The sequence below is a fragment of the Erythrolamprus reginae genome, chromosome 2 (genome assembly GCF_031021105.1).
Source record: "Erythrolamprus reginae isolate rEryReg1 chromosome 2, rEryReg1.hap1, whole genome shotgun sequence".
NCBI lineage: Eukaryota > Metazoa > Chordata > Lepidosauria > Squamata > Dipsadidae > Erythrolamprus > Erythrolamprus reginae.
This window is the reverse complement of record NC_091951.1, coordinates 234,132,938-234,155,331: the sequence shown is the minus strand read 5'-3', so window position 1 is coordinate 234,155,331 and position 22,394 is coordinate 234,132,938. Positions and strand designations below refer to the sequence as shown.

General features: G+C 50.4%; 1 pseudogene; it reads left to right on the top strand.

Annotated features, from left to right (window-relative positions):
* The window catches only part of LOC139159540 (perilipin-3-like), a 252,743-nt pseudogene that overhangs the window by 219,674 nt on the left and 10,675 nt on the right, over positions 1-22,394 (top strand).

Here is a 22,394-nt window from a genome sequence, read left to right as displayed (position 1 = left end):
TCTGGTGTAATCATTCCTTCCTGTTGCCTTGCTTTTTTTTGCCTTGGTATTTTATCGCCATCATAAACCTACTCATAGTTAATTATGGGCTTTTGTGTTTGTGTGTCTCTCTTCACTGCAAAAAGTGTACAAACCAGAGGTGGGTTTCTCCCAGTTCGTACTGGCTCACAAGAACCGGTAGCCACCCACTGGTGCCGTCATGATAATGTCACAAAACCGGATTGGTCAGTGCCGGTCCATGGGCACCACCATCTTTAAAAATAAAAAGAAATTCCCACCACATTTCAAAAATGTTTTTCCTCCTGAGCATGTGCAGAAGCCAAGTTCCTGTACTGTGCATATGGAGGCCATCTTTTTTTTTTTGGCTTTGGGGTTTTGGGGGGGAGGGGATTTTTTTCTTACTGTGCATGTGTGCCCACAAAGAACTGGCCCTCCCACGAAGCGCACCCATGCGAACCAGCAGCGAGGGAAGTTGGAACCTACCCCTGATGCAAACCATTGAAAACACTGGCTGTCTCATCCTGGGGGGAATTACAGGAGGACAAACAGCATGGACCACATCTCAACATCTCTCATCTCAGGCCTGATTTGGAGGCCTTGTGTTGGGAAAGGCCATTTCCTATTACCCACAAATTCAGTGAATGCTGATTGGCTCTTATAACCATCAATCAATAACACAGGGGTCCTCCTTCCTGTTTATATTGTTGGCTGGAAGAGAAGTTGGAAATTTGGGAGCTGGGAGTGGAAGGACAGACGGGAGGGAAAGCCTGGAATCTTAGCCCTAGGAAAGCTAATATGAGTTATAGAGGTGGTTCTCAACCTATGACCAGAATTGAACCCAAACTTTCAGTTCTTACCTGAGACATTTGTTAAGTGAGTTTTGCCCCATTTTACTATGTTTTTTTTGCCATTGTTGTTAACTGTAGGTGATAAGTTAGGGGCTTGAGCAAGTTTGCTAGCTCAAGAGCTACATTGAAATGCTTCTTGTCAAAAGTTGGAGGTATTGAGTCTGCCACAGGAACAGTGAACTGCTTCTGAATGTTATCAATGAACAGCTGAGGAGCTGGAATAAGGGCCACTGCCTGGACTTGTTCAGCAATATATGGAATGGGAAGTAGAAGCTTTGTTTCCAGTTCCTGTGATAGGAGGTGTGGCCAGGCCAGAGACCTTCTGGAGAAGTGATTTAAATAAGGCTGGTGGGAAAAGGCCTGCAGGAGTAGGCTGCTCTATTGGAAAAGCTTCATCAGCAGAGAGGGCCTCATCCTGACACTCTGCCTCTTCCATTGCTGAGGCTTGGCTCTCATTATCTGAGGTATCTGAATAATTATGATCCTCTAATCCTCCAAAGATTTGTGTTGCAAAGAAGGCTGGTTCAGCAGAGGCTGGGCCTGGTTTTGTGGGTGACTAGAGCAAGCTCCGGTAATCACCATGTAGAGTGGAAAAACAGCCATTTGCTGAAAAGCAGCCATACACTGTTGTATAGTATTGGGCAATAATATTTTGAATATTGTTAGGATCCAATATTGGTGGCTGGGCTGTTTGGACAGTCCTTGGTTGTTGCCCTACCTGAATGCCAGGTGTAGTAGGCAAGGCTGTTATATTACTAACTAGCAGTAGTAACTGTGAAGCAGTTGCCATAGGTGGATTATTGGATCCAAAGGCTGAAGCCACCTGAGTGGGGGCACTTGCTGAGCTGGGGCTTTAAAACCTGCCTCCCACCAAACATTTGTGTTAATTAGAGACACACTCTCATAATCCAAAGCTGACTGACCTTGCTTGTTGAAGTTGAGGAAAAGTGAGGTGGTAAAGATGACCACTTTTCCACATTATTGTCAGGCTTGTGCAGTGTTCCCTCTAATTTTTTTTCGGTGTGGGCGGAAAAGTATAGTGTCTGAGCAGCAGTCCCTTTGGGACTGGGCGGCATAGAAAAATAAATAAATAAATAAATCCCTTCTTTTTTATTAAAAGAACCTGTTTATTTCTTCCTCTCTCTCACTCTCTTTCTTTCTTCCTCTCTCTCACTCTCTTCCTTCCTCTCTCATCTCTCTCTCTTTCTTCCTCTCACTCTCTTACTTCCTCTCTCATCTCTCTCTTTCTTCCTCTCACTCTCTTCCTTCCTCTCTCATCTCTCTCTCTTTCTTCCTCTCTCTCACTCTCTTCCTTCCTCTCTCATCTCTCTCTGTTTCTTTGTTCCACTCTTCCTTCCTCTCTCATCTCTCTTTCTTCCTCTCTCTCTTCCTTCCTCTCTCATCTCTCTCTCTCTTTCTTCCTCACTCTTCCTTCCTCTCTCATCTCTTTCTTTCTTCCTCTCTCACTCTTTTCTTTCCTCTCTCATCTCTCATTTTCTTTCTTGCTCTCTCTTACTCTCTCTCACTCTTTCCCTCTCTTGTTCTCTCTCTCTTGCTATCTCTCTTTCTCTCCCCCTCTTTCTCTCTCTCTCTTATTCTTATTTTCTCTCTATCTTACTCTGTCTGTTGCTCTCACTCTCTCTCGTTCTCTCTCCGTTTTTCTCACATCAGAGGCAGGTGAAGGGGATTTTCAATATCGGGCACGTGCGCTCCCCATCCCCTGCCAGCCCGCCCGGAACATTTAAAATAAGAAAAACCTTCGCCAGCTCTAAGTTCTCATGCTCGAGGAGGGGGTTCGACTATAGGACTGCCAATGTATTTTTCTATATTCTGGTTGCTTCTCTGCTTCCTGGCTGCGGAGGAAATCAAGCACCCTTTCTTGCTTCCAGCCGGTCCTCCGACCCGTCCTCAACTCACCCACCAGCTGCTGCTGCGACTCTCGGAAGCGCCCAGAAGATACTCGGTGATCCTCCCGTTCTCTCCCCTTTCTAGGAATGCAGTACTTGATGGTTTTAACCCCTTAAAGGTTAAAAAAAAATAAGGACTCTCGGCGCGGCGAGGCGAAGCGACGTTAAGGGGATGACTCGAGCCCCCGCCCCCAGGACACTTGGCGAGGTGAAGTGGCGTTAAGGGGATGGCTCGAGCCCCCCCCACACGCACTTAGCCATGGCGCACTTAGCTGCGTCTTTCAGTTTTTGAACCTTGCCCAGGAGCCAATCGCCAAATGTAGGCTTTTGCAAAAAGTAGGTGATTGGCTCCTGGGCAGGGTTAAAAAAAATGCGCGCTGACAGCTGCAGCTAAGCGCGCTATGGCGCATAACTCAGCTTACAGGGATCTATGGGCTTGTGCACTCATTCACGCTTTTTGTCACTCCACTCTCCCACTCTGGGTGACAACAGGCAAAGAAGCCTTCCACTCAAAATGTGATGCCTTTGCTTTTGTTGTTGTTTTGTTTTGTTCTCCTTGCATGGCATCGGCTGCTGGGAAATTTCCTGTGAATCCGCCGTAGAGACTCTCCTCAGCCCAGTAAGTGAGGGAATCTGCTGACAGGATGGATAACACAGTCTGAAGCCATTGTTTTTGTTTTTTGGAGGTTTTTTTTGGCACGGCTGCAAGCCCCAGCGCCTGTAAGATGGTGGACAAGAGCGGGAAATTTAAAATCTGGTGACTGTAGCAAGCTCTTGTAATCACCTTGTAGAGCAGAAAAACAAATACCAGCTAGAAGATAGTATAAAATTATCGGGCAAGCCCTTTGTGATCAGCATGGCTGGATTACTGTCCTGAGCTGACTTTGAGAAATACAGCATGTGACAAGCGGTCCGGTTACAGAGGTAAAATATTGCAGCCAAGTTAAAAATACAGTAAATTTTGATGAGATAACAGCAGAAGAAACTCTTGTAGTGTTACATTTTCTTTTCTACCTATTAATCAGCAGTCAGATAGGAATTCCATGACCTCCCTCATGGCGGACTGAGTGACAAACTGGAGATATTACATCGTAGGTGGATATGTATATCAGTCCTCAATGTGATTGGACAAGGAAAACCCTACCTGAAGTCTGACTCCAATTATCATGGAGAATTGTATGGCGCCCCTCTCCAAAGACTCGGAGCAGATCACAACATGCAATATACAGAGTACAAATCCAATATTAAAAACAGTATTTAAACCCCTTATAATAAAACAACAACCATACAACCCACATAAACCATACATAACTCATAATAGCTGAGGGGAAAGGCAAGGAGGGTGGGGACAGTCCTGATCTCCGGGGGGAGTTGATTCCAGAGGACTGGGGCCGCCACAGAGAAGGCTCTTCCCCTGGGTCCTGCCAGACAGCATTGCTTAGTCGATGGGACCCGGAGAACGCCAACTCTGTGGGAAAAAATTGGCCGCTGGGATTCGTGCAGCAGAAGGCGGTCCCAGAGGTAGTCTGCTCTGGTGCCATGTAGGGCTTTATAGATCATAACCAACACTTTGAATTGTGACCGGAAACTGGTCGGCAGTCAGTGCAAGCGGTGGTGTATTGATGAAACATGGGCATACCTAGGGAAGTCCATGACTGCTCTCGCGGCCGCATTCTGCACGATCTGAAGTTTCCGAACACTTTTCAAAGGTAGCCCCATGTAGATAGCATTGCAGTAGTCGAACCTCGAGGTGATGAGGGCATGGGTGATTGTGAGCAATGACTCCCTGTCCAAATAGGGCCGCAACTGGTGCACCAGGCGAACCTGGGCAAACGCCCTCCTCGCCACAGCTGAAAGATGGTTCTCTAATGTGAGCTGTGGATCAAGGAGGACACCCAAGTTGCGAACCATCTCTGAGAGGGTCAATAATCCCCCCCCCAGGGTAATGGACAGACTGATGGAATTGTTTTTGGGAGGCAAAACACACAGCCACTCCATCTTGTCAGGGTTGTTCCTTTTTTCAGTGCCATTGTAACTTTCAATAGTCACTAAATGAACTCTAAATTAACCCTAATGACTACTTGTCCTAGGTCTACCCAATCCAATTTCCAATATTTTGAATTCTCCCATTGCGGCGCAGGCGGAGTAACAGTCGGACAACAGTAATGGGTATAAATAGGGTCACTTTTATTAACTTAACTTAATTAACTAATTAACCAAATAAGCCCACGTGACCTGCAGTGGTGCATAAACTCAAATGGGGGCGGAGTTAACTTCAACACAAACTCAACTGAGCAACTTCTGGGCGAAAGCTCCAAGCCTGGGTACAGGGTCATGGTAAAATTACACCTGCGCCCTGCCCCTGGCTACGCCCCGTTGGCGTGTGGGATGGCTCGCCACTGGTCACTGATGATATCCATGCAGCGAGCCACAGGAGAAACCCCCCTCAACGAACCCGGGCCGGTCGAGCCCTGTAATCCGAGAGGAAGATCCCCCCTTCACCTCAGTAGAGGTGCCCCTAAAGGAGATCACCGTTGCTGCTTACGCCCATTTCCGCCCCCTATCGGCCAACCCCCCCCCAGTGACCTTGAGGGGGGGGGGCGCTAGTCGGTGAGACCACCCCCTAACCACAACTCCAACGTACAGAGTAGAGCAGGCGAAAAAACAACCAGAGCTGGGCCAATTTGCAGTGGTTGCAAAAAATTCCTACTCGGCCCCACCGTGGGCGACCCATCATATGTACCCTGTAGCAGAGGGAGGGTGGGCGGGTGTCTCCAAAACTGCCGGGCGAGGGTAACTGCGCCACGAGGCAGCCCCTTTTATAGGGCTGCCTCACCCTCGCCCGGCCAATGGGTGGCCCGCGCCACCAAACTTTGTCACTGCGGCCCCTAGGGATGACGAGGGGCCGCAGGCTCCGCCCCAACATGGCGGCCTCCTTCCCCGGTCCCACGCCGCAACCCCGCGCCGGCTGGTGAGTCGCCGGCGGCATTGCGGCGCAGGCGGAGTAACAGTCGGACAACAGTAATGGGTATAAATAGGGTCACTTTTATTAACTTAACTTAATTAACTAATTAACCAAATAAGCCCACGTGACCTGCAGTGGTGCATAAACTCAAATGGGGGCGGAGTTAACTTCAACACAAACTCAACTGAGCAACTTCTGGGCGAAAGCTCCAAGCCTGGGTACAGGGTCATGGTAAAATTACACCTGCGGCCTGCCCCTGGCTACGCCCCCTTGGCGTGTGGGATGGCTCGCCACTGGTCACTGATAATATCCATGCAGCGAGCCACAGGAGAAACCCCCCTCAACGAACCCGGGCCGGTCGAGCCCTGTAATCCGAGAGGAAGATCCCCCCTTCACCTCAGTAGAGGTGCCCCTAAAGGAGATCACCGTTGCTGCTTACGCCCATTTCCGCCCCCTATCGGCCACAGCAGGGGGTGAAATTTTAATTTATTCCCCCTGCTCCCCCCCCCGCACATGAATGTGCAGGCACCTCTGCAGGTCTGCTAGAAATTTGTCATTACCCCTTTCTGACAGATGAACACCGTCCTGCCTATATAAGTCCCTGAGGGATGCCCTAATGTCGGGGTGGTCTATCACCCCACCCCCTTCACGGAGTAACCATTTCCGGACTGCTCGATTGACCCTCTTCCTAGCCCCATCGACAGCCCTGGGATTTCTAGCATGTCTCCAAACCCTACGGGGCAAAATGTTGGACCAGAGGATGCGGGTGTCCGGCCACCGCTTCCAAATAACCTGCAACCCATCCCAAATGTGCCACAGCAAGTCAACGCCCGTAATAGCTCCCAGGTCATTGCCTCCCACATGCAAGACCAACCATCCCGGCACCCCCTGCACCTTCCCGCTGTTGAACAGCAAGGGAAGTAGCTCCAACCAACGTAGGCCTCTACGACCCAGCCATTGCACCCTAACATGCCGGTCCAGCTGCAACTGCGTGCCTGGCGTTGTCTCCTGAGCCCGCCGCTCGGCCCAGTATACCATGCTGTGGCCACAGATCAGGACTCTACAGGCCCCCTGCACGTCATCTAAAAAGGGGGGGGAGGAAGAGACAAAAAACAAAGTAGCATTAGAATCGGCCACCTGGGCCGCGCCCTGTCCCGCCCCCACTCACCTAAGGACGGATGTAGGCCCGGAAAGCTGTAGAACGCCAACGGCCCACCGCGCGTATGTCTGGCGTGCTGAAACCAACTTCGGCTGCAAAAGAAGCTGCGCCAATCCTGAAAGAGTGCGTCCCGTAACGCCTGGGGTCCAGGCCCATCCGGGCAAGGGCCTTGGTTGCCATAGCCCAGAACTGGTACCTAGTGAGAGGGTCCCCGGATGCATGGCAGAAAAGCGGGCCGGGGTAACTTCCCCGGATGCCCCAATACGATGAGATTGCCCCCACGGGGCACACCTTCCTCTGGCTGGTCTTAGAAAGCTGGACCGTCGCGCCCCGGCCCCTCTGATCTGTTTTGGAGCAGCGTAGCCGAAGGAAAACTGAGCCCCGCCGAAATCGAATGTCCCTAGCTGTAAAGGCGCGGCCAGAGTGATCGAACTTGGATGCCACCAAAACCTCGCTTATACGAAACGCACCAAAACAACGTAACCGCAACCGCACGGTAAAGGGCTGCCTCATACTGGGAGCGACACAGCTTGTCCCACAAGTCACCCAAAGCCCGTAAGTGGGCCAACTTGAGGGGGCGTCTCGTATCACCCCGGGGCGGGCCCTTCTCCCTGACCCACCCCTCCAGTGCCTTTTTAATCCTGAAGTCACCTGTGTTATCCAAGAAACCCCTGGCCTTGGCTATGAAAGCCAGTCCGGCCAGTTTGCCTCGAATTGTGCGGGCTGACAACCCCCGGCGTTTACTAAGAGAACAGAAATCCAGCAAGTGCTCCACCGGGGCCGGCCAAAGCTGGTCGTACCGCTTATCATGACGAAAAACCCAAAATTCCCTACCTGCCCGCTGGTATGACCTCCTGGTGCTTGCTGCTATGGACAGGTCCATTGCCCTGTTCACGTCGGCCCTCCAATCTGCCACAGGAGCGGGGGGGGTGCCTCCGGTTGTTCCGCGGCCTGTGGGGCAAGCAACCGGAACCTAGCCAACTGCCCCCTTGACAAAGCGTCTGCTACCCCATTCCTGATCCCCGGGACATGGTGTGCCCGGAAAAGCATGTTCCGGGCCAAGCACCTAACCACCATGTGACGCACCAAACCCATCACTCTCTCGTTCTTGGAAGAAAGTGTATTGACAACATGTACAACCACCATGTTGTCGCACCAAAAATGTATTGTCTTACCGGTGAAGCTAGGGGACCATAGCTCGATAGCCACGACAATTGGGAACAGCTCCAAGAACGTCAAATCCCTGCACACTGCGGTGCCCTGCCACTCTTGAGGCCAGTCTGCCCTAAACCACCTATCCTTCCAGACCACCCCAAAACCAACTGCTCCGGCTGCGTCGGATTTCACCTGGAAGTCGCCTTTCAACAGCATGTCCTGCCTCCAGAAGGAGACCCCGTTATACGTCTGCAAAAATTCCTGCCACACCCCCAGGTCCTTCCTCACGCTAGCCGTCAAGCGGATTCTGTGGTGAGGCTTGGAGAGACCGGCCGTTGCCTGGTAAAGCCTAAACATAAACGCCCTGCCTGGCGCTATTACCCTACAAGCGAAGTTCAACATACCCGCCAGCTCCTGTACTTGCCTAAGGGTCACCCTTCTGGCGGCCCTAACAACCCTAACTGTGTCCCGCAGCTTCGCTAGTTTGTCATCCGGAAGCCGACAGGTCTGGGCAACCGAGTCCACCTCAATGCCCAGGAATGTAAGCCTAGTGGTGGGCCCCTCGGTCTTCTCATGCGCCAGAGGCACGCCGAGGTCCCCGCACAACCCCTGAAAACCTGCCATTCCCCGCTGGCATTCGTCAGAGCCCGCCGGCCCCGCGAAAAGAAAATCGTCTAAGTAATGGACCACTGACCGGATCCCAGAACTCCTCACGTGGGCCCATTCTAGGAAGGAACTAAACTTCTCGAACAATGAACATGAAACTGAACAACCCATCGGGAGGGCCCGATCAACAAACCCCCCCCCCTCAAACTGAAAACCTAAGAGGTCGAAATCCTCGGGGTGAATCGGCAAGAGCCGGAAGGCCGACTTGATATCGCACTTACCCATCAGGGCGCCCGGACCGCACTCTCGAACCACCGAGACCGCCGTATCAAAGGAAGTATAGCGCACCGAACACAGGTCATCAGGAATATGATCGTTAACTGAGTTACCCGGAGGAAAAGACAGGTGGTGAATAAGCCGGAACTCCCCCGCTGCCCGCTTGGGCACCACTCCCAGGGGGGATACTTGCAGAGAAGGCAGGGGCGGCTTCTCAAAGGGGCCCAGCACCCGGCCCTCCCGCACCTCCTTCATAATTTTCTCCCGAACCACGTGTTCCATTCCGGAAACTGACCTAAGGTTCTTGGCCAGGCAAGCAATCCTGGGCCCCCTATACGGAATTCTAAAACCCTCCGAAAAACCTGTAACCAAGAACTCAGCCTCTTTCTTAGGGCGAAAACCCCCAAGCCTGTCTCTCAACCTATCCAATTTAATGGGGGTTGGCCCCCTTGCCCTGAGCTCCAGGCACCTGGGCCTTAGCCTGGCCAACTGCTGGCTTGTTGCCGCCTCCCCCCCTGCCCCTATAGCAGGCTGATATCGGGTGTCTGCCATTACACAACGCGCAGGCATGGCGAAAGCGACAAGCTGGCCTGGCACAGGCTCCTCTGGCGCCGTACTCGTAACAGTACGGCGGGATCCGAAAGGGCGAACTCGTCGCACCCCGCTGCGCCGAGCCCTGGGTCCCCGAGACCGCCCCCGGGCGGGGGAGGGTAGCCTCTTTTCCCTGGGACAGCAGCAGGTGGCCTGTAGGCGTCCGCCCGCTAGCCGGGGTGGCGGGTTGCTGCGTGGCTTGAAGCCACAAATCGTTGTGCCGCATGTCCCACGGCCAGTGCCTATTGTGTGCGGCAAACCTCCTAAAATCCTCATCGTATTGCTTCCACGCCTCCCCACCAAACTCCTGATAAGCCCGTAATATCATATTCATATATAGGATAAGCTCGTGGGTCTTGTGTACATCGTCTTCGACAACCACTGAGTGATATGCCAGAAAGGCGTATGCCCATGATAAAATTCCTTTATCCATCTTGACGTCCTTTGACTCCGCAGCCCCCTTCTTACCTTCCTTGTCCTTGTCCTTCTTAGATTTTTCCGGCAACAGAATCTTAAATATATCGACATAAGCCCCGCGCCAAATCTTTCGCTTAAGGGCCTGTGACATGTGCATGCTAAGCGGAGTGTCAGGGAGGCCAGGGGCAAAAGGGTTGTCGCTGTCGACAGTGGAGGTATCAGTGGACTCTGTGGTCGTGGACTCAGAGCTATCCCTTGAGGGGTCCCTCCTTCTCCTGCCCCTCTTTGTCATCCCACGTTTTCGGCCCCTCCCCCATACCTGGGCTGCCGTGCGCGAACGCCATGTGCTATGTGATTTATGTGACTTGCGTTTAACCGCCCGTACCCTGCGTGTGGTCCCCGTGGCCGGGACCAACGATGCCCGGGCACCGGGCACTCACCCCAATGTAAAGAGTCGTCATCAGCCTCCTCCGAGGCAGAAGCGGCCCTGCTTCCACGTCTCCTCTTGCGCCTTTTCTTGGCGCGCCGGTCGGAGCGCACCCTCTGAGACCTTTCTTCAGATTCCGATGAGCTTCGGGTCCCCTCTGCGCTCATGGCACCCCTGGCGTCCTCGTGCCGGGACCGGCCCCTCTTCCTTGGCCCCTCCTCCAATTTCTCAAGTAAAGCAGAAAGAAGGTGTGAAGGTACAGAGACTGACTCCACCCCTGTACCCTCATTCCCAACTGCCCGTGCTGGGGGGGACCCCTCATCAGACCCACTCGTTTCAAATGGGCTGGGGTCACCCTCCCCGGGATCGGTAACCTCCCTCCTGCCGCCACGTGGCCCCCTGGCTGGGGCCCTCCCCTGGCGGCGGCCTGCTGCCCTAGGGGTCACCTCCTGACGCCTTGGGGCCCGCCCCCTGGTGGTCTCCTCCCCCCTGGAGCTGCCCTCCCTGCTTGGCCTGCTGTCCTGCTCAGCCCCAGGGGCCTCCCCCCAAGTCCTCTTGGGGGCCCTTCTCCTTCCCGTACGGCGGGGCTCAATGGGGGGGTTGCCCTGAGCGCCGGCCTGCCCCCCCGCTGCCCGCCGCCGGGTCCCAGGTTTTGCCCTGCTGCCTCTCACCATTATTCCACCCCCCTCCAAACCAGAGGAGGCCCGACTAACAGCCGATGCCTCAGGCGCTGTCGGCCCGGGCCTCCTAATGCCGCCCACGCGACTGCTGAGGCCTCCGGGCCTTGCCGCGCTCTCTCCGCCGTGCGCCGTCGGCCTACGCCTCCGGACTGCCGCCCTGGCGATCGCGTCGGCCTCAGAGGCTTGTCGGGCTCCCTTCGCCAGCTGGCTGTCGGCCCGAGCCTCCGCTCGCCGCCCACGCGCTTCGCCGCTTTCGGGCCTTCCTCCGACGTCCGGGAGCAGCAGGGCTGTCTCCAAAACTGCCGGGCGAGGGTAACTGCGCCACGAGGCAGCCCCTTTTATAGGGCTGCCTCACCCTCGCCCGGCCAATGGGTGGCCCGCGCCACCAAACTTCGTCACTGCGGCCCCTAGGGATGACGAGGGGCCGCAGGCTCCGCCCCAACATGGCGGCCTCCTTCCCCGGTCCCATGCCGCAACCCCGCGCCGGCTGGTGAGTCGCCGGCGGCATTGCAGGAAGAAAAAAATATATAGTTATATGAAACAATTAATATTTTAGAACTAAAAATGCAAACTTGGATTTAAAAGAAAATAAGAAATTGTTGGGTTTCCGTGAAGCATGTGGTTTCATATTTCATTGTTTCTGACTTTGTACAAGTTGTGAAACTGGTTGCTTTGAACTGGATGTCTGTTTTTGTTTTTATTTTGTTCCTAGGGTATATTTGGAAATTTAAAATAGAATATATTTGCTACTATCAAACCCATTCCTAAAGAAAAAAGAAATGTCTATATTTATTAGGGCAGTGAATGCTTCAAAATTTATTTGGAAGATATATCAGTACAGCATTTCTCTAATGTGAAGTCACATTATCGGTAAGAGTAGTCCTTGTAAGTTGTTGCAGTCATAAATAGAGGCATCACATGGATTCCAGAATGCTGCAAACAGTGACAAATGTAAGGCAATGGCCGAGCATCCAAATGTCGTCATGTAACCATAGAGGTAGGGGTATGCAGCCACCATAACTCATAAAATAAGTGGAGGGAGAGAGTTGGACTAAAAGTCACTTCTGCCATAGGATGCCATGATTCCCTCTGTGCTTTGTGCCACAATGATGGTGCTTCTCTGTTGTTCATGAACAGACAACTACCCACAGAAAACATAGAGGCCAAATGTCACCAAAAGAGTCAGCCACCAGCCACCCATAGACCCAGGTGAGCTGCCCTCCTTGTGTAGGCATAGAGAATGACCATTGTTTACCTGGATGTTGACAGTTGTCCTGAAAAGCCACTACCCGGAGCTTAGCTGCCCATTCTCACTGGGTGAAGTCTCTAGACTGCTACCTTTCACGATGGCAGTGAGAAAGTGGTTTAGGGTAAGTGTGGCTATCTCAAATGCGAAGAAACTGGCAGTAGGGGAGAAAGTTCATGCTTCCCAACTCTTCTGCCATGTCTTTTTTTCTTCACAGAGAATTTGGAAAAGATTGCAGATATTTTTTTGCTGTGCAAGCGAAGAAGAAGACCTTCCCAGGACTCCTCGTTCTTCTGCTCCCAGGTACCACCTCCCCCTTCTCCTTAAACCCTGGGCATGGTGGGACACCACCAATATAGGGCAGCCAAAATTTTTACTGGCTTATTTTGTGGGTGGGGCTTGATGGTCATGTGACTGGTAGGAGTGGCTTGCTGGCCATGTGACCAGGTGGGAGTGGATTGATTATCATGTGACTTGGGACTGGCTTAAAGCTCATGCTACCGGATGGGAGTGCCTTACCTACCATAGTGGCTTGCCAGCCATGTGATCAGATGTCATGTGACCGGATGGGAATGGTTTGAAGGTCATCTGACGGGGTGGGCGTGGCAAGTCATGTGATTGATTACCAAGTGGGGTCCCCAGAGGCAAATCAAACCTAGGTAGTCCAGAGGAGCACTCAGAACAATAAAAAATTAATTTTTTATTAACTTTTTAACCGCATCATCATGGGGGGCCCACACCCCACAGGGGGGCAATTTGATTTTTAATGGGAGCGATTGGAACCTTGTCTAAACCAAGTTAATGGCCTTTTAGGCTTCCTTTGGCTGAGGAGTTCTCTTTTGAATAGATTACCACCTTTCACGATGGCAGAAAGAAAGTGGTGCAGGGTAAGTGTGGCTATCTCAAATGCGAAGAATCTGGCAGTAGGAGAGAATTTCATGCTTCCCAAGTCTTCTGCCATGTCTATTTTTCTTCATAGAGAATTTGGAAAAGAGTACAGGTTATTTTTTGCTGTACAAGCGAAGAAGAAGACCTTCTCAGGACTCCTCGCTCTTCTGCCCCCAGGTGACCACCTCCCCCTTCTCCTTAAACCCTGGGAATGGTGGGATTTTGTGGGAAAATACACGACAATGTTTATGTAACCTAAAAGCTTAGAGATAATTTCTACTTCAAGGGAAATGGGGGACTTCTCTGAAGAGTTGGAGTCACCAATTATCAAACAGGAACCGAGCCCTATATTGTCTTCAGACCTGCCTGGGCCATCCCACGAGGTTCCACAGATATATATAAAAAGGTAATGATTTTGTGCACTTACTACTTAAATAAGAATAACATAAGTACAGAAAACAATAAACAAGCCACTTACAAAAGGAAGATGAAAGTCCTGCTGGTCTCCACTGCTGGTCTTGAACAGTTGGCCACTCCAATGATCTGCGAGTTTAGAGCTCAGGGAGATGAGGGAATTACCATCTTGATCAAACCAGAGTCAGCACCTTTGAAACAATATGTACTTTCTATTTAATCACTTTTGAAAAGTTCCTGTTAAGAGTTTTTTAGTTGTTAGGAATCTTTGAATCAATATGTTTTACAGAACTCAAGGAGTTTCCTTCAATCCTTACCAAAGGAAGTTATTAAGGACAAAAATTAAGGAATAAATAGCAAAAGAGAAATTAATTTTTTTATTTTAAAAAGTTTCAAATGGCTATGGGTTCAGATAAATTTGAAATAACATTTTGGAGTTAATTATAAAGACCCATTCTTGTAGGAAAATATAATTTTGAATTATTTAAAAAATAAAAAAATAAAAAAGCCTAAAATTTGAGCATTAAAGGAAAATAGATGAAATATTACAATTATAAAAAATCACTCACACTCAAATTATAAATATAGAATGAAGCAAAATATTTTAACATTGCACATACCAAAAATATTTTGAACAATGAACCTAGAAATTAACTTTAAGAGTTTCTTCCTCTACAGATACACTAGTTTTTGTAAATTGTTGCTTTGTTGTAAATTGTAATCTTAAATGAAATTACCATTAAAAAAAATAGTTCTACGAATTACAAAGAGAACTAAGAGTTTATAAACATTGTAATAAAAAACTAGAAAAAATTGATTAATTAAAAGTGTTCAAATGGATTAGTAGCAATTGTTAAATATCTGATTGGCAAACAGATGGAAAAAAGTATATTTCCAAACACATCTAGTTTGCTGTTCTGCTCAATTTTACTGAGATCATACACAAACACACAAACATACAAATGTACATAATACAAAAGCTACTGAAGTAATAATTCTTAAAGAACATCTAAACAGCTACCAATTTTACAGAGTTTTTTTAAAAAAATATTTCCTCTGTCGCTCATGTCAGGGATAAAAGCTGTATTATCTCATTTCAAACATTCTATACCATTGATGGTGAACATATGGCACAGGTGGCACACGAGCCCTTACCCTAGCTCAGCTCTAGCACACAGGCACGCATCGGCCAGCTGATTTTTGCCTCATACAGAGGCTCTGGGAGGACATTTTTGGCTTCCGGAGGGCTTCGGAGGGGAATCGGGTAGGGCAAAATTGCCCTTCCCAGGCTCCGGGGAAGAATCTGGAACCTGGGGAGGGTGACAAACAGGCCTACCGGGCCCACAAGAAGTTGGGAAATGGGCCTCCAGAGAGCCTCCAGGGGGGCAGGGAAGGCAATTTCTGAACTCTCCAGGCATTGAATTATGGATGTGGACACTCACATAGGTGCAATAGCACTTTCGGCACCAAAGGGAAAAAAGGTTTGACATCACAGTTCTATATGATTTCTTCAAACGGAATGACAAAGAACCAGTTCCAGGCACCTCCAGAGGTGAGTTGGTAGGTGGCTGTGAAAAGCCTTCTGGGAATGCGGAACTCCAGGAGACCGCTACGTAGGGATGGGCAGGACCCAGAATGGGTGGAAACACTATTCCGGCAGCAGCAATGCAGCGCATAGTCTCGCTCCATTGCCGCCGGTCTTGCACGCTCCCCACCTTGGAAAAAAATAAAGTATAATCCTCAAAAGGGATAAATCTGAAAGAGGTTCATAAGAATACAAACATTTAATTCTTTGTGTTTATAACTCTGTAGTATGAACAAAAATGAAATAGCAAAACCCAAAATAAGGATTAATTTTTTAAAAAATCTAAAGGACAGGGTTTTTTTAAAAAAAGTAAAAGATTGCCCTTTTTAATAAAGGACAGATATGGTCACTGTAAATTTATGACAAATTTCTCATTTAACAACATAAATTTTGGGTTCAATTGTGGTAAGTTGAGGCCTACCTGTAATTCTCAGAAATGGCAACAATTTCTGATTACTTTGAAAGAAAGTTATGCTGATAACTGTAGAATCAGGATTAAAACATTTGCTTTGTTGAGGGTGTAAGTCTTTTGTCGAAAATACCCGAGCTATTGACTTGTAAATAATAATAATCAAAATCTGAATAATTTGTACAAACACAGCTAGTTGGCAAAAGTGCAAGAATAAAGATCAGCCCAAAGCAAACAAATCACATTACAGTAAGCTAAATGTATGGAATCAAATACAGTAATACCTCATGATACGAACTTAATTGGTGCAAAGAGGATGTTTGTAAGACGAAAGGTTCGTAAGACGAAACATTGTTTCCCATAGGAAACAATGTAAAGTCAATTAATCCGTGCAACGAACCCCCCCCGGCAAAAAAAACGGCTTTCGGCGATAGCTGGGAAGCCGCGCGGCTGTTTTAAAAAGTCACAACCGGCCTGGGGTGCTTCCCAGCACCCCCCGAACCTGGGTTCGGCGTTTGGGGGGGGTACTGGGAAGCCCCCCAGGCCGGCTGTCACCTTTTAAAACAGCCGCGCGGCTTCCCAGCTGTCTCCTGAAGCCGAACGCCAAAGCCGAACTTCCGCGTTCGGCTTCGGGAGACAGCTGGGAAGCCGCGCGGCTGTTTTAAAAAGTGACAGCCGGGCTGGGGGGCTTCCCAGCAACCTCCCGAACCGAACCCGGGGTTCAGAAAAATTTTGCCTCTTCTTACGAACTTTTTTCGAGTTACGAACCGGCGTTCGGAGACTGCTGGGAAGCCGCGCGGCTGTTTGAAAAGGTGACAGCCGGGCGGCGGGGCTTCCCAGAAGCCTCCCGAACGCCGGTTCGTAACTCGAACAAAGTTCGTAAGAAGAGGCAAAAATTTTCTGAACCCCGGGTTCGGTTCGGAGGTTGCTGGGAAGCCCCCCAGCCCGGCTGTCACCTTTTAAAACAGCCGCGCGGCTTCCCAGATGTCTCCCGAAGCCGAACGCGGAACCACTTTTCGTGGGAAGGTAACGGTGTGCCTCTGGTGTTTAGTCATGCCGGCCACATGACCACGGAGACATCTTTGAATAGTGCCTGGTCTTTGTTTGCAATATAGTTTCTGATCTTTATTAATTGAGAGAGGCGGGAGAGGGGAGAGAATCTTCTATTACTGATTAACAAAATTCTCCCCTTTTGTGTGTATCTTGCAATTTACGGTATCTCAAAATCCAAGAGGAACCAGAACTTTTCCGAGACTGTGTTCCATACTTTCTACTCTCTGGGATTAAAGTTCCGGGGTGGGTGGGTGTGAAGAACAATACAGACCTATTACAAGACCATGGACAAAACAGATGAATTACTGTAGCTTAGTACAATAAAAAAAATTTAAAACGTTCCAGAGATTGTGATGTTTATTGCTTTCCGCAGAAGCCAAGTTTCCGGCACTGCGCATGAGTCGCCATCTTGTTTTTGGCTTTTAAAAAAATATATTTTGCAAATTTTGGGCCCCTGCGCTTTGCGCGCACACGCCCACATGGCGCAGGAGGAAGCGAATGGCAACGAGGTAAGTTAGAACCCACCCTTTACTTAAATGAGTGCATAGCATTGCAATCCCACCTTTATGTGATTACTTTCCTTTATCATTACACTGCAGCATAAAACAATATAGGCCTTTTGTAAATTCTAAGTAGCATAAAAACCAAATGCAACTAGAATCCAGTTGTTGAACATAACTGGGAATCTTTTAAGTAATCAAATCTTTTTTTCATCTTTACTGTTTACAGTTTCTTTTGCAAATATGTTTGCCTGTAGGAATCTTTACAGGCTACAACACAAATATCCTATTATGCAACAGACGGTGGACCAGGTAATCACTTGACCTTCCATAATATTAGATTGACGGCAGTGTATACATGGTTCTTTTAGGATACTGTTTTATTATATTATTGATTTTAATCTGATTGTTCTATTTCCCTATTTTACTATTGTTGTATTTATCTTACGTGTTAGCAGCTCTGACTCCGTTTTGGAATAAGTAAGTAAATAAGTAAGTAAATAAATATAAATATTATAAATATAAATATCATATCTATCTGTGTAGATTCATGTAACCAACATGTGACATTTTACATTTCATTGAATTTCAAACTCCCAACTTCCTTAGGACAGGAAATGTGAAGGATGCAGGGCACTGTAATTCAGCAAGACTTAGAAGACCACAAATTCTCTTTCTCTCTCTACCGTAGTCAGTACAAGACATAAGTGATCAACTTCATGAGAATGGATTTCAGACATAGCTGTTATCAGCATGTGGTGAACCAACCAGGTCATGCTGAAATGCCAACCAGCCTTTTCTTCCTATGGGTGGGGAAAAAAAACATTTTATTTTCTCCTTTAAATATTTCACCTTCCAAATTTTTGGACTAGTAGGATTCCTCCAGCAAACATTTTAAAATGCTTTTTTGCCTTTTTTATAAAAAATGTAAAACAGCCCCTTATGTTTAGTAGGGTCTATGTGAGGGTAAAACGTTTGGGCTTGGCATGTCAACATTTTGGAAAACAGTTAACGTTTTTATTTTATTTATTCACATTTCTGAATTGCCTATCTCCCTCAGAGGGGGACTCTTACGTGTGTGTGTCACACAAAAACACATGAGAAATAATTTTTTACATATTTTGAAAAGTATCAAACAATTGTGCGATTCCTCAGAATCTGCCATGTCATTTACCTTCAGGTGGTGTTTTTTCTGTTGACAGGTCTCTGAGGCAGCTCCAGGTCACACGAGGCCTCACATTCTTTTTTTGTGTAGGTTCTGTGGCTTCTGAAAACTATCTGATACTTGCCTGATTTTTAGAGCCTCCAGAGGTTGTGCAAAAGCGTGGCCCCCTCGCACAACCTCCAGAGGCTGCATGGCAACGCACACATACCCCCATTCTCATGCAGCTCCCAAGATGTCAGATAATTGCATGAGAACAGCATGTGCTTTTGAGAATAGTTGTTAGGCGTTGGTAAACACTAGTGTGTTACCCAAAACATACCATATTTGACATGCGCTCCCTAGGTTCAGCAGCATCATTACTCCTATTAGCAGGGTAATTGAGTTCCAGATTTATAAACCATTTGACTGGCTTTGCGGGTATTTTCACAAATAAAAGTTTTTTCTTGGGAATCTTTGTTTCATTTCTTACCCTGATCCATTTCTCAGTAATCTTAGAACATGCTAATCAATTTGGTTTGTGCACAGATAGTCCTCTACTTAATAGCCATTCATTTAGTGCCCATTCCAAGTTAATAACGGCACTGAAAAAAGTAGATTAAGTGGTTTTCACAATTAATGACCATTACAACATCCCCATGGTTGCATGATCAAAATTTGGGTGCTTGGCAATTGGCATGTATAGATGACAGTTGCACTGTCTGTGTCTTGCGTGATCACAATTTCTAATCTTACCGGCTGACATATGACAATGTCATTGTCAGTTTCACTTAACAACTACATAATTTGCTTAACTTTTATGGCAAAAGATGTAAAATGGGACAAAACTCACTTAACTGCCTTGCTTAGCTAATGGAAATTTGGGCTCAATTGTAGTTTTAGGTTGAGGACTATCTGTATACAGTAATACCTCATGATACGAACTTAATTGGTGGAAGGAGGAGGTTCGTAAGACGAAAGGTTCGTAAGACGAAACATTGTTTCCCATAGGAAACAATGTAAAGTCAATTAATCCGTGCAACAACAACAAAAAAAACCGCAAAAAAACGCTGCCGCCCGGCTGTCACCTTTTAATACAGCCGGGGGGGGGGGGCTTCCCAGCAGCCTCCCGAACCTCAACGCCAAACCCTCCACGCACTTCGCCCTGAATTCCTCCTGGCCGCCTGGCAGAGCGCTCGCAGTCAGCGGGCAGCAGCGTTGGCGGCGGGGGACAAAAGGCAGGCCAGCGCCCGGCTCATGCCTCTCCGTAGCCGCCGACCGAGTGGAGCAGCGGCGCGGGGAAGGAGAGAGAGAGAAGCAGGCGGCGGCGGGGGGGGGACAAAAGGCAGGCTAGTGCCCGGTTCCTGCCTCTCCGGAGCCGCCGACCGAGCGGAGCGATCTTCTGCTGGCCACGGGCGAAGGGCGGGGAAGCCTCTTGCACCAGCTGCTACAGCCGCTGGCTTCCCCGCCCTTCGCCGGCAGATCGCTCCGCACGGTCGGCAGCTGCCCAGAATCTTTATCCCTCCCACGTTTGGATCTCCCCCCTCCCCGCCCGGGGGGCTGGGCTGGGAGGGGCGGGAAAAAGAGAAAGAAGGCGGCGCTCCCCGCCCGGCCACGATAGTCCCTTCCTTACGGCTCATGTTGGCTGACGGGGAAGGGGCAGCGAAGTCGGTGCCGAGGCACCCTAAGCCCACCGGTGACCGCCAAAGGGTTGGCGAAGGGAGGGTGCTGCGGCGACCCGGCCAAGCCTATGGACGCGCCTCCCGCCGCTCTGCCCAATCGCAAAGCCGAAGGAGGCACGGGAGGCGGTGAATGTCCTGTCCTCCGACCAGTCAAGCGAAGCAAGGGGGGCTTGGTGGGGAATGTTGGGGGGGAGTGAAGAAAATTGAAACAGATTATGAAAAGCTCCGTGGTGGGTGGCACTCCTTCCAGGAAAACGCCTTCGGGGGGGGGGCTGGGCTGGGCGTTTACCTGGAAGGAATGCCATCCACCACGGAGCTTTTCGTAATCTGTTTCAATTTTCTTCACTCCCCCCCCAACATTCCCCGCCTTGCTTTGCTTGACAGGTCGGAGGACATGACATTCACTGCCTCCCGTGCCTCCTTCGACTTTGCGATTGGGCAGAGCAGCAGGAGGTGCGTCCAATCGCAAAGCCGAAGGAGGCACGGGAGGCAGTGAATGTCATGTCCTCCGACCAGTCAAGCGAAGCAAGGCGGGGCTTGGTGGGGAATGTTGGGGGGGAGTGAAGAAAATTGAAACAGATTATGAAAAGCTCCGTGGTGGATGGCACTCCTTCCAGGAAAACGCCTCCGGGGGGGGGGGGGGGGGGGGCTGGGCTGGGCGTTTACCTGGAAGAAGTGCCATCCACCACGGAGCTTTTCGTAATCTGTTTCAATTTTCTTCACTCCCCCCCCAACATTCCCCGCCTTGCTTTGCTTGACAGGTCGGAGGACATGACATTCACTGCCTCCCGTGCCTCCTTCGGCTTTGCGATTGGGCAGAGCAGCAGAAGGTGCGTCCAATCACAAAGCCGAAGGAGGCACGGGAGGCAGTGAATGTCATGTCCTCCGGCCAGTCAAGCGAAGCAAGGCGGGGCTTGGTGGGGAATGTTGGGGGGGAGTGAAGAAAATTGAAAAGCTCCGTGGTGGATGGCACTCCTTCCAGGAAAACGCCTCCGGGGGGGCTGGGCTGGGCGTTTACCTGGAAGGAGTGCCATCCACCACGGAGCTTTTCGTAATCTGTTTCAATTTTCTTCACTCCCCACCCAACATTCCCCGCCTTGCTTTGCTTGACAGGTCGGAGGACATGACATTCACTGCCTCCCGTGCCTCCTTCGGCTTTGCGATTGGGCAGAGCAGCAGAAGGTGCGTCCAATCGCAAAGCCGAAGGAGGCACGGGAGGCAGTGAATGTCATGTCCTCCGGCCAGTCAAGCGAAGCAAGGCGGGGCTTGGTGGGGAATGTTGGGGGGGAGTGAAGAAAATTGAAACAGATTATGAAAAGCTCCGTGGTGGATGGCACTCCTTCCAGGAAAACGCCTCCGGGGGGGCTGGGCTGGGCGTTTACCTGGAAGGAGTGCCATCCACCACGGAGCTTTTCATAATCTGTTTCAATTTTCTTCACTCCCCCCCAACATTCCCTGCCTTGCTTTGCTTGACAGGTCGGAGGACATGACATTCACTGCCTCCCGTGCCTCCTTCGGCTTTGCGATTGGCGGCGGGAGGCGCGTCCATAGGCTTGGCCGGGGGGCTGGGCTGGGAGGGGCGGGAAAAACAGAAAGAAGGTGGCGTTCCCCGCCTGGAGCGAAGCCGCTTTGCGCTTCCAGACTTCCCACGACCCTTCCCACTCCTCGCTCCTCTCCCGCTCTCTTCGGGAAACTGAGGCTCCCGCCGGCGGTTTTCCTGCGAACCTCCCCCTTCATTTTCCACTTACCGGCACGATGCTTTCTCTTCCCCTCCCCAACCCATTTCACTTTTTAAACAATGCCAGGGAAGGGATGTCCCCTTCTTCTTCGCCCGCAGCCTGGAGAGGGAAAGGGCCGCTGCGGGGCTGAGCGGGCGGGGTCCGGAGAACAATGCCTGGCGCCGCGCTCCGATGCCCGGACTCCTTTCGCCTGCGGCTCCCAGCCCACGGCCTCGCTGGTTGGCTTCTCCTCCTGCTCAGCCTCGCCTCGGCCTTTGTGCGCGGCTCCTCTGCCGGAGCTCTGCCGCGCGCGCCCCTTCGCAGCCCCCTCGCTCCTTGCCCCCTGGGCTTGCGGAGGGGGCGGATCCGGGGTTCCCGCTCTCCCCAACCTTCGTCGGTGTGCGGGGAAAACCGCAACCCGCTTCTCGTGGGTGGGCGGGTGACTGGACCAGCATCCCCATGGAGAAGGGTCTCCTCCCTGGCGCCCCTTCCCACTTTTCCTCCCGAATCCCACCGGGGTCCATTTCCAAAGCGAAGGGCGCGGGAGGCAGGAGACGATCGGGCGACCAGAGCAGCAGCACCGCCGCCGTCACCGCCATGCCCGGCTCCGCTTCCCTGGTTGCTGGAGACGCAGAGATTTGCCCCTCGCCCCGCGTTCGGCGGCGGCTGGGATGCCGCGCGGCTTTTTTAAAAGGTGACAGCCGGGCTGGGGGGCTTCCCAGCACCC